This window comes from Carcharhinus amblyrhynchos, chromosome 9, assembly GCF_965287045.1.
Source record: "Carcharhinus amblyrhynchos chromosome 9, sCarAmb.v2.hapA, whole genome shotgun sequence".
In the NCBI taxonomy this organism is placed as follows: Eukaryota; Metazoa; Chordata; class Chondrichthyes; order Carcharhiniformes; family Carcharhinidae; genus Carcharhinus; species Carcharhinus amblyrhynchos.
Window position 1 is genome coordinate 48,968,342 of NC_137332.1, and position 12,957 is coordinate 48,981,298.

Consider the following 12,957-nt stretch of genomic DNA (forward strand, 5'->3'; position numbering starts at 1 on the left):
TGCTGGGAACTGGTGATTGCAGACTCGTGGGCTGAAGGGCCTTGCTCATGCAGAACAAAGCTCTGAGCCACACAGTGGAAGAATGAGGCTCCCTGTGGGAGGTGGGTAACAGACAGATTAGTCACAGCTATGGGACTCAATAACATTTATTAGTGCTTTTATAAATTGACAGTTACCAAAGCTCTAAATATTGTATGCCTTCACCCATATTGCAGCAGAGGTCCCAAAGGAGGTCCTTCTATGGAGGGATCTTTCCCAACACATCAGGGACCTGGGATGGAGGCTTGTGCATGCAGCAGCACCATGCAACCATAAATTCTACTAGTTCATGGGCTCCCAAGAAACCTGCTCTTCTTGTCGTCTTGTGGAGCATGTGGACCGGATTCACTGTCTTAGGCTGCACTCACTTTTTTGTTACCTCAAAAAACTTTTCCTGATGTTTTGTTTGCACTTCAGTCTCAAGTTCCTGATTTACAGGCACTCAGTGCGGAGGAAGGTGGGGAAGGCAGAGAACGTCTGTGTGAACCTACTCCTGGCCATACTTGCCATAAACAGGTTCAGGCAGCACACAACCGAGAGGGTCGTCCGACCCAACTTTTGCCCCTCTACCACAGCTACATTCATGGCCGGGTGTCTCCCTGGAGAGGGAGCATGTGGAATCCACAGGCACCATGGAAGTCACCTGTGTCTGTTGGGTCCCGCAGGGGCTGGAGTTAATTATCGACCCATTTAATCACATTTTGATTTGGTGTTTTGTTTCCTTTACACTTTGGTTTATTTCGTTTGGCGTAGTTCCCTTCTTTTGGGGCTGTCCTTCTTCCTTTGTCCCCAAGTTTGTTTTAGTTTATTTGGTTTGCACAAATGAAATGCCCTCTTGGTAACCCGACAACTTCTTAACCTTACGTGGCCTATCAATATGTCTAGGTGCTCCTCTCTCCAGTATGTACATGAGGTGGTGGTGATCCACTGTCTTCTGTGCCCCATGGCCTGTGATGCCATTGGCAGATGTCCTTGGGGGTGCCGGGACCTGGAGGGCCCTGGCCAACTTTTGGATGTCAGGGTTATAGCTGTGCCACCCTGTTCAGCCCACTGCCAATGAGATGCTCCCGAGTCAGGGGGGTTCAGAGGGGCTGGGGATAGCTGCATCTCCTCCTCTCTCAGAGTGCTTGTGGCCCCCTAGTATAGCCGTCTGAGACTACGCCAAGCTCCGGAGCCCCTCAGCGAGAACTCTCTGAGAATGGGCTACGCTCTCGAGGCCCTCAGCCATGGTCCGCTATGACTGAGCTACGTTCCCAAACCTTGGATTATTTACCATCTCAGTTGAGTTGGCAGTCTTAAACAGGAAATGCTGGATTCAAGAGATCAGGCTGAAGATTTTTGTCTGATTATCAATGTTACACCAACTGTGTCTTTTGGTATGTTGCCCTGCTTTATTCCAATTTCATAGAACACTTATACCAACCTTGATTTGGAAATAGAATCCTTCCTGGTGCTGTCAAACCACAAGTCACCCCTTATCCCAAACAATAGGATCTTTTCCTGCACCTAGACTCCACACACTGCTAGATTTAAAGAGCTCAATTTCTTTAATCATTTTGGTTGTAATATTATGTTAAGGATAACATCGGGGCTTGTGTCATATGGGTCATAATTGTCTGAATAGCCTTTTGCTGTAAACTGAGCCCATTCAGTGTCGTTAATGACTCAATTGGCTAGTTGTTTCTCTCAGTTGTTTCTGCCATAACCTGCTGAGTATTTGCAACATTTTCTATTTTTTATTTCTTATTGTAACTGCTCCCTGGAAGATTGAAAACCTGTGGAGCTGAAATGAGGGTGGGATTGCCTCCAACCTCCTGACATACAGGTTTGACAGCGTCTATGCAGACAGAATAGAGGGAACAGTGGTTAGCACTGCTGCCTCACAGTGCCAGCGACCTGCATTTGATTTGGGTGACTGTGTGGAGTTTGCACAATCTCCCTGTGTTTCCCCCCCACAGTCCAGGTTAGGTTGATTAGCCATGCTAAATTGCTTCTTAGTGTTAGGGAAATTAATACAGTAAATGTGGGGTTATGGGGGGAAGGCCTGGTGGGATTGTTGTCAGTGCAGGCTTGACAGGCCAAATGGCTCCTTCTGCGCTTAAGGGATTCTATGATATTCTGTGGAGTCTGGTTGACCCTTCGTGGTTCTGATGAAGGGTCATCCAGACTTGAAACGTTGGCTCTACTCTTTCTCCACAGATGTTGTCAGACCTGCTGATATTTTCCAGCATTTTCTCTTTTTGATTCAGATTCCATCATCCGCAGTATTTTGTTTCTATCCTGGCACACAATACTGTCTCCAGGTTAAAAATGACAACCAAAAAAAAATCCAGAGGAATCCCAGTCCTGTGAGGAACAATGTACTAACAAAAACAGGAGAGAAGGCAGAAATGTATTTTGGGGGGAAAAAAACTCAGTCGGTGCAAATTCCAAAACACAACACAGGCGAGTGTTAAAACCCTGCAGAGGGCGCAGCCATAACGACAACTCATCAAACCGCCATTCACCATCTCCTCCCCTTCCTCCTATGGGTGGTGGCGGGCAGTCCTCCGGAGGAATTCTCAGCTATCCCGGCAATCCCAGCGGCTGGCCTTTCTGGCTCTCCCCCCGCCGCCCCCCTCCCCTAGGGTCATCGGGAACGAGGCTGGAAAAGAGGTGAAAGGTCAGTGGTGTCGAGGGGCGACTGGGAACGGGCTTGACGGTGGGACATTAAAAGTGAGGGGCGAGGTGGTTCAACGACAAGTCGCCTTGGTTCAGGTCAGTTTATGTCCGCCTCCACGCCTGGAAAATAAATAATTTCGAAGGAGTCTTAACAAACAAACACCGGGGCGTCTCGATGTTTGGAGCTTAGACAGCGCGGTCTGCCCGGGAGCGGGAGCAGGAGCAGGAGCAGTGGCTGTGGCTGGGGGAGGAACAGCAGCCTCAGCCTAACTGCTAACTTCGTCAATAACCCCGAGTATTTTATTATTTCAATTGACCTTGCTGCTCAGTTGAATCCTAGTTAAGTTTTACTAATGCTGTATATTTTGGACAAAAATGTTCATCTTTCCATTTTTACAGCGAAGTCTTTAATACAAAACGTGCTCGTTACATTTTTTTAAAGTGTGTATGATCTGCTTTTTCACCCCATTAATTCAGCGTACCGAATGGCGGAGCAGGCTCGTAAGGGCCGAGTGGTCGGTGACTGGCTGCTCCTGTTACTTAGGCTCGGATGTTGTTGTCTTTTCCCACCCACCTATAAAACGTTTATGTCCAAGGGTTAGTTTTCGTTTCTTTGAATCCAATTTTATCCATCGTAAATGTTTTCATTTTGGGGTGCATATTTCCATTTTCTTGTTTATATAAGGTTGTAAACAACAATCGATAGCGAATTATTCTCCTGGATCATGTGCTTTAAATAGAGAGTTCTGTTCTGGTTTTGTTAGCAGTTTGATTTTGGTGTCGTTTGGTCATGCAGGATATGAACTGTGCTTATCTTGATAGTGAGTTCTGGACAAAGACTTGCAAAATTTGATTGCAGAATCAAAATGATGTTTATCTTGAGCTGATTGAATGCGGATAAGCAATAATTTTTAAATATGTTGCCTGATATTACCAAAACATTTCTATATCTGCTTTTTTCAGTATATTTCTGGTGTGTTCAGTAATCTAATTTTTATGCAGTTACAGTATGGTATTAATTAGTCAATTTGTGTTTTATTAGATCCCAGTATTAGTGTTATAAGAATGCTTAAATATACATTTAAAATTGTTATACTAATTGCATTTTATTAATGATTTACACAGACAATGGCATTAATAATGTGCATCTTATCTTCAGGATGCCATTTCCAGATAAGTCAATAGTTGCCTGATTGTGTAGGCAATTTGTCCTTGACCTTTTTTGGGTTTTGTATTATTCTGATGAATAATATTTTAACTTTAGAACACATTTCAGAACTGTGAGAAATAAACTAAAGAATTATTTATTTTGTTAGATAAAGCAATAGAAATAAAAATAATCAAGGATGTATCTAAAATTGATATTTTTCATAAGGTGGTCCTGGGTGCAAGTGTAGTCCTGTAAGACGGCAGTTGAGAAGCTGGTTGCAAAACGACGATTGAAAATTCACATGCATTTGGTGTTGCTCTGTGTGATATAGTGCTTTCAGCTTTTCCTCTTCCAAGCATGCGAACAGTGGGAAATCCATACTTGATGATGCAGAGCTTTTTAAATGATTTCTGGAAAATTCAGTAATTACCATTTTTAATCATCTGCACCTTTTTCAATTTTTGAAGCGACTTGCAGCCAGTAAACCAGGATTACAACAGTAGTTTTAGTAAGCACTTGTCATGATATAAAAGACCAAATGCAGCACATTTCCCTGCACCAAGGATCACCTTGATAACTTGCATAAAATAATTTGCATCCCAGCCAGGATCGTGTAAAATCATGTTCTTGTAGCCACTAACCCTTTTGTTTGTTATCCGCCTTGTGTTCATTGCCCATGGGAAGGGTCTGTGCCAGATGATGCCTGTTGAGCACCCAGGCTGAGAGACATTCCAAATCATTGGCGTGTCAGAGGCTAACAAATTGTTTTTGGCTCATAATCTTCGAAGAAATAACTTGAAAACCCAAGCTCATTAACATTTTAACGACCTTTTTTAAATTGCATTTAAAAGCTGCATCCATGCTTTCGTTCCACCAGACACGAGACCAGTCTTCTCTCTTACACTTTCCATAAACTTGAGCTCATGTGAAATTGTGGCTAATGTATGTTGGCTGCTGGTCTACTAACATCTCCATTTTAAAATTGTCGTTCTTTTTAAGTTTCTCCATAGCCTACTTTTTTCCCTATTGCTGTTATCTTCTCCAGCCCTGTAAGCCTCTGAGAACCCTGTTCCTTGAACTCTAGCCTCCTGTGTATTTTAAAGCACTCTTCCTCCTTCTAAAAGTGTACCTTCTTTTGTTTTTTCCTCATGAGTCTCAGCTCAGGGAGAGTGGGCGCTGGCTATAAAATGGAGGTTGGCTTTAGACTGGACACATCTTTTTATTTAGTAGTTTGTGGTGACCATGCCTCTTTTTCATGACATTGAACTTGGATATGTAAATCCCATTCCAAACTTTTGAGGCAATTAAAATTTTGGCTGCTGGAATGGGCCACAAGCTGGACATGAAAACATATTTAAGTGCAACCAAAATTCAGTGTCTACCATGATTGAGTCAAGCTGCCGATGATCCATAGCGCCACGTGGACATACCTACCATTTGATAGAACATGTAGAACACTACAGCTCACTACAGGCCCTTCGGCCCTTGATGTTGCGCCGACCAGTGGAACCAATCTAATGACCCTCTAACCTAAACTATTTCCATGTTATCCGTATGCCTATCCACTGACCATTTGAATGCCCTTAAAGTTGGCGAGTCCACAACTGCTGCAGGCAGGGCATTCCACGCCCTTACTACCCTCTGAGTAAAGGATCTACCTCTGACATCCGTCCTACAACTACACCCCTTAGTTTAAACCTATGTCCCCTCGTGTTAGCCATCACCATCCAAGGGAAAAGGCTCTCGCTGTCCAGTCTATCTAACCCTCTGATCATCTTGTATGCCTCTTGTATGATGGAATATTACGAACTGTGCCTATGTTGACATTTGAAGATTGATGGTAATGCAGTTATGCTGTTAGTGTGATGGTACTGTGCCCTTAAATGCTTTTATGCCATGTTTTTGATGTTTTTTTTTAGCTGTCAGTTCTATTATTGGTGCCACTTTGTCTATAACCAGCAACCACCTTGTTGATTCTGTAGAAAAGTAATTTAATTACTGGAATGTTTTTAATCTGGGGTTAGGGTGCAGGGTTTTAATGTTTCCCTCTGAGTATTTTTCAGAGTGGGGTTTGATTTTTAGTTGATTGACAAGTAAGGTTGTGACTGGGCAGGGCTAGGCTAAGAGAAACCCAGTTCAGTTGCTGCTTGGGAGCTGAAGTGAAAGGTAGCTCACTCGCGCTGTCTCTCTCTCTTTCTCTCAGGGTTGGAGATTGGGATTTGGCAGAAAATGGGCCTCTTTTCTTTGAGGTTCTGCTGTTTGGAGATTAGATCTTTCTCTGGCGACAGCTGTATGGGACAGGTGTCTGTCTGGATCTCTGTCCAGAGTGTTAAAAGCCTGGAAATCCAATATCCAAATGAGGTTTTTTTTAAACTAACTTATTCTGAATGGGGTTTAATGTCTGTGAGGATATTGCTTACGTTGGAACTATAGTTCTAGCTGGTAAGAATTACATCTTGACATGTTGGAGTATTTTCAAATGGTAAAAGTTATGCTGATCCTTTTTGTTAAATATTTTTGTTTTAATAAAAGCTTCCTGTTGGTCAATCAGATCATACCTAGACTGAAACACCTTATACTCACCTAATGCTGAAGTTTTTTTTTAAAGAAAGTTGCAGCCAAGGCTAACTTCATAATATATCTTCGAGTTTATGATCTGGTCGTTACCATTAGTGAGAATTTCATCTTGCTTAATATCGCATGCAAGAATTTGGGCCTGTATTTTTGGTCTGATTGTAACTAGTGACTAACCGCCAAGGTAAGTGGGTCATTTTTTGGAGTTAAAGTAACTTTTGAGGTAAAACTCTTGTGATGAAAGATTGGAGCTATGTCAGCACTCTACCAATGTTTCTCCCTCTACATCCCTGACAAGCCAGGAAGACCTGAGATCTCTCCACTCCCTTGACACAGGGTGCATTGGTCCCCATGCACCACCCACCCTCCTCTGCCTATGTGAACATATTTTTCACGTTGAACAACTACTTCAACTCACTCTCTTTCTCCAAATAAAAAGTATTGCAGTGGGTACTTGCATGGATTATAGCAGTGGCTTTTAGTAGAATGTGTGAAATATGCTTAACTCCAGTCTTATTCAAACCCTTTCTTTTGTTAATGTAGTTAGTTTCCCATGCTCACCTGGAGGAATAGAATCCTTACAGGGTGTAGTTGTGAGGAAGTCAAGGTGGCTGTGGAGGTCAGCGAGCATATCATGAACACTGGTTGATCTCCAAAAACGTAAACAGAAGCCAGGGAAGGAAAGAATCAGAGACCAGTTGAAACCAACAGAAAAGAGCATACCCCTTCTTTTGTTAATGTAGTTTCCCATGCTCACCTGAACTGACAAACTTCTTCAACGTTGTTTGCTCCTTTCTGTTGGTTTCAATTGGTCTATCTCTGACTCTTTCCTTCCCTGGCTTCTGTTTACATTTTTGGAGATCAACCAGTATTCATGATACACTCACTGACCTCTGCAGCCACCTCAATGTCCTCACAACTACAACCTGTAAGGATTCTATTTTTCAGTTTCTCCATCTTCGTTGCATTGGTGCTGACAATGAAACCTTCCATACTAGTTTCTGTTACATCTTTTTTCTCAAAGGAGGACTCCCACCACCATGGTTAATGGGGCTTTTGACTGTGTTCATTTTATTTCCTGCATTACTGCTGTCACCCTTTCCACTTCCTTCCAGAATCCTGAGGTGTCCTACTGGTTCTCTCCTTCCACTCCACCAGGTTCAATATTTAAAAGATCAGTCACCATCAAATCCACTTTTCTTTCAGCATTCCAAAGTGACTTCCTTCACAACCTGTTGTGAAGGATCAGATCAGAAGCTCCCAAGCTGTATTACAAAGTAAGCCAAGACCCCCAACTTTATTTGATTTTGGCAGAAGTGCGAGCATGAGGTGATTTGCTCCAGATGTGATTCTATTGACCCACTAGGTAGCTTTTATTAAAACAAATTTTATTGGGCAACACAGTTAAAATATAACACAGAATTAGCATATCTTTTGCCAATTGACGTATTTAAACATGACAAGATATTATTTTTAATTGTTAGCTATCTCTGTAGTTCCAATTTAAGAAATATTTCCCCACACATATCCTCCTTCAGAATCAGTTGGTGCAAACAATATCACTCATATGGATGCTAGGTTTCCAGCTTTTTAACACCCCTGGACAGAGATCCGGAAAGACAGCTGTCTTCTGACTCCCAAACAGCAGCTACCAGAGGAAAATACTTATTTCCTTGGAGATACCAGTCTCCAAATCTAGATCAAAAGAAAGACCAAACTACAGAGCTGTTTTGTCTCTAAACAGTTCCCAAACAGTGACAAAGTTTGTTTCTATGAGCTTAGCCCCACCCAGTCACAACTTTTCCTGTCAATCCAGCTTCAGTATGAACAACACAGGAAAAAACAGTTAAAATAACAGACCTGCGTTAGTCCAGATTAAAATAAACACCTTGGCAGTTAAGATCAATTATTCTTCTGCAGAATCAGCATGTAGGTGCCCGTTATAGACAAAGTGGCACTGATAAATAGAACTAACAGTCAAAAGAAATCCTGCACAAGAAATATGACACATACTTTTCTTAAAGGGTTGGTATCATGATGTCATTATATAGGTTGCTTTCAATACATCAATACCTGTACGCTAGGAAAGTAGGTCTAAATATTACTTGTCTTATCTCAGGCATTGTTATTATAGAAAAAGTGGGTTTGAGAGAATTTTACGTTGGTGTTTGGGATCTAGGGGCAGCACTAAGAATTAGTATTCCACCAGAAAGAACATCTCATCTCCCAGTTGATGATGGGATTGGTCACATAATAAAATAATCCATAAATCTATGATAGTGATCATAATAAGGATATTCTTGCTTAACCTGTGATGTAAAACCGCATCTTATTGCTTCTTATTGCAGGGAACATCACCCATTCCCATCCTTATTATTTTGTGCTCTTCTGGATGTTTCTTTGATAGCCAGAACTTGGTCCCATTTGAATTCCTGGTCAGTTCTGTCATCAGAATTGTTCAGGTACACTGCATTATGTTGTACTCTTCAACTGTCTTGATTTTACAGGACTATATAATTCTCCAAGTTTAAGGTAACAAGCGTGTGCTCACTTCTTGGGATTCTGCCAACAGACCAATAACTATTGCCCCCTCCATATTTTCTCCCTAGGTGCCTGTTTGCAAGCAAAGCCTGTGCCATCCACAACCTACTTGTGGATGATTACAGTGATGTAATGATCTTGACAAAAACTTGTTTCGTGCATGACTATACCTTACTGCTTACTGAAGTCCCCTGCCTGGTTATATTTTCCACCAACTGCTTAATTTACCATTGCAGTGGTAGTGTGGCCTTTGTCACTAAATCACCCTTGATCTCTTCCCTGCCTTTTTCTTCTGGCTTGCTCTCTCCCTAGCACCTCATCTTGTTCTATCCCTCTCACCTCACTATTTTTAAATCTTTATTTTCTAGTGCCCACCCAAACCCAAGTTTTTTATCATGAGTTTTCCTCATTCCCTTCCTCCTTCAGCTTGTTTCCCTCTCTATCAATCTTCATCTTTACTTGCCTTGTCCCCTCTTTGAATTCATTAGCTACCTGCGCTGTTTAGTCTCCTACACAAATTCATGACAACCCTTTCAATCTTGCCATCTCATGCCAAAAAAGCCGCAGAACTCTTGACTATTCTAACATTGGCCTTTTCTGCAAACCCCCCCCGCCGCCCGCCCCAACTCCTCATTTGCTTAACCATCTGTTACCAACTGCCTAGGCCCTAAGCTGTGTAATCCTCTTCCTGCATCTGTCTCTTCACCTTTTCAAGATGCTCCTGAAAACCCATTTCTTTTGTCACTATGAACTTCTCCATTGGCTAGGTATTTTTGTTACTTAAATTTCTATTAAACTGAGACATTTGTCTACTTTAAAAATGCAATATACATGCAGGATACTAATTGCACTTCCCATCATCTCTACTACTGTTCTGCGTGGCACTCTCTTGGGATCCACTTACTCCTTCTTTCTCTTGAACATTCTTTCTCTTGCTTGCATGCCTTTTAAATGTGAGGATACTAGTAGAGCTCCATTGTTCTCTTAAGTTTGCATTTTGGACAATGTAGTGCACAATCTATGTTGCACTAAAATGTCAGTTTAGATTATGTATACAAATTCATAGTTTCACTTGTGGCCAGGAAGACTGGAGTATATCCAATGAAACAAACTGGTATTTGATTTGATATTGTCATGTGTATTAGCATACAGTAAAATATTCTTTTTGCGCATTATACAAACAAAGCATACCACACATAGAGAAGGAAAGGCGTGCAGAATGTAGTGTTAGTCATAGCTAGGGTGTAGAGGAAAATCGACTCAATGCAAGGTTGGTCCATTCAAAAGTCTAATGGCAGCAGGGAAGAAGCTGTTCTTGAGTCAATTGGTACGTGTCCTCAGACTTTTTGTATCTTTTTCTTAGTGGATGAAAGTGGAAGAGAGTATGTCTAGGGTGCATGGGTTCCTTGAATATGCTGGCTGCTCTTCTGAGGCAGTGGGAAGTGGAGACAGTGTCAATGGTTGGGAGGCTGCTTTGAGTGATGTACTGGGCTTTGTTTGTGACTCTTTCTAGTTTCTTGCAATCTTGGACAGAGCAGGAGCCATACCAAGCTATGATACAACTGGAAAGAATAGTTTCCATGATGCATCTACAGAAGTTTGAGGGAGTTGTAGCAGACATACCAAATTTTCTTAATCTCCTGAAAAAGTAGAGGTGTTGGTGGCTTTCTTAACTATAGCAGCAACATGGAGGGACCAGAACAGGTTGATGGTAACCTGAAACCTAAAAGCTTGAAGCTCTCAACTGTTTCTACTTTGTCTCCACTGATGTAAACAGGAGCATGCCCTCCACTAGGCTTCCTGAAATCGATGACTATCTCCTTTGTTTTGTTGGCATTGATGGGGGTAATTATTGTTGCACCAATTCTGTTTCCTGTACTTCGTCTCATTGTTTGAGATCCGACCCACAAGGTGGTGTCATCAGCAAACTTGAAAATCGAGTTGGAGGAGAATTTGGCCATAAAGTCAAAGGTAAATAAGGTGTGTCTTTTCAATTAAATAAAGTATTGTATGTACTTTTATTTCCTTCTAATGGTTTACACAAGATACTAGTTTATTGCTAACTTTTGAGATCACCTTAGTGTGGGGTATTAGCTTTGTGCAGGAAATGTAGCTGGGTATTATAAGGGAAATGGATGTCATACTATTTCTGTATACTGGCTTTACAGGACATTCTCCTTCATTCTATTTGCACATGAAGTCTCACTGCTCTACTGGGGATTTTAATTGATTCAACTATAAATAGCATTTCCTTTTGTGATTTCAGCATTGGAGTGAATGCTACCTGTGGTGGTTGTTGATTTTATTGCTCATGGGTGTGAATTTGACTAGATATCACAAGGCTGATGGCATTTACTTTTCTTTGGGCAGCCAGTATTGTGGATGAGTGGCTTTGATTTGTAATTGCAGCTTATAACTAAATGAGTACAATTTGCAGAACTCGTGCAGACTTTTTCTGAAGGGATATCAACCAAGAGAGTTTTCTGCCAAATAACAGTCTGTACAGTGTATTTGTATTCTGCTACATACATTTTTGCTGAGCTCACAAAGAAACTGTACAACATTTCCTTAGATTTCATCTTTTATCTGTTTTTCCAGTTTTAGCATTCTTTAAGTAACTGATTCGTAAAAAGTCCTCTTTTTGTAGTTTTATTTGTTCCAAGTTATATTTGTGCACAGAAGATTGTGAATGCATTGTTATGATGAAATGATTCTGTTGGATATTAAGTTAAATCTAAATATTCTATTTATAATGTGTTTTCCTGTATACTGTGCTTCATCCATAGGCTTTGAAAGTATCATGAGTCAAATGATTTTGCTTTAGGTTAATTTGAGAGCTGAAGGAATTTGGTTTATGAACTCAAAACAAAGGTCTTGCTATATGTACAATATGTCTCATCCAGCTAATTCTTGATACTCTTGCAAGCAAATCTGAGATGTCAGAAGCAAACTGACACACATACTGGCATTACTGATTTATACTGACATTTTGGATGAAAAGGTTGGCTTCAAATATGTTTCAGTTAGAAGTGGTGAAAGGTCTGATATGTTGAAAAATGTGAATTATTGTTCAGTTGCATGGTATATGGCTATTACCTGAAACTGCCCTGAATTTCTGTCAGTAATTTTATTAAACAATGTGTCTTCATGTCCAGTGTTTCCTTTGTAAATGTTAAATGTTTACAATTGAGTTCTGCATTCTGAGCAGAGTGCAGAACTTAAGTTCTGGCATGGATATAAGATTGGCTGACAGACAGAAGGAAGAGAGAGGGGATAAGGGGGTTAGAACATAGAACATAGAACACTACAGCACAAACAGGCCCTTCGGCCCACGAGTTGCGCTGATCACATCAACACCTACCAACCTACAGACCTATCTATAACCCTCAATCTCATTAAACCCCATATACTCATCCAGAAGTCTTTTAAAAGACCCCAGCAAGTTCGCCTCCACCACCACTGACGGCAGCTGATTCCATTCACTCACCACCCTCTGAGTGAAAAACTTACCCCTAACATCACTTCTGAACTTCCCTCCCTGCACCTTAAATCTGTGTCCTCTCGTAGCAACCATTTCAACCCGGGGAAATAGCCTCTGAGAGTCCACCCTATCTATTCCTCTCAACATTTTGTAAACTTCTATCAGGTCGCCTCTCAACCTTCGTCTCTCCAGGGAAAAGAGTCCCAGCTCCCTCAACCTAACTTCATAAGGCATGCCTCCCAGTCCAGGCAACATCCTTGTAAATCTCCGCTGGACCCTCTCAATAGCTTCTACATCTTTCCTATAGTGAGGTGACCAGAACTGCGCACAATACTCTAAATGAGGCCTGACAAGGGTCTTATAAAGTTGCAGCATTACCTCCCGACTCCTAAACTCAGTCCCTCGATTAATGAAGGCCAGTACACCATACGCCTTCTTGACCACCTCCTCCACCTGCGAGGCCGATTTAAGAGTCCTGTGGACCCGGACCCCAAGATCCTTCTGCTCTTCA

General features: G+C 41.6%; 1 protein-coding gene across 3 annotated transcripts in view; it reads left to right on the forward strand.

Annotated features, from left to right (window-relative positions):
• The first annotated feature begins 2,592 nt into the window (after positions 1-2,592).
• The window catches only part of LOC145347778 (guanine nucleotide-binding protein G(I)/G(S)/G(O) subunit gamma-12), a 119,513-nt gene continuing 109,148 nt past the window's right edge, over positions 2,593-12,957 (forward strand). Inside the window, exon 1 of one of the 3 annotated variants that reach the window (XM_080195577.1) lies at positions 2,593-2,796. The gene's annotated coding sequence lies outside the window, so the exon portion shown is untranslated. The remainder of the gene's footprint in view (positions 2,797-12,957) is intronic. The other 2 variants (XM_080195576.1, XM_080195578.1) reach the window with 2 other exon arrangements.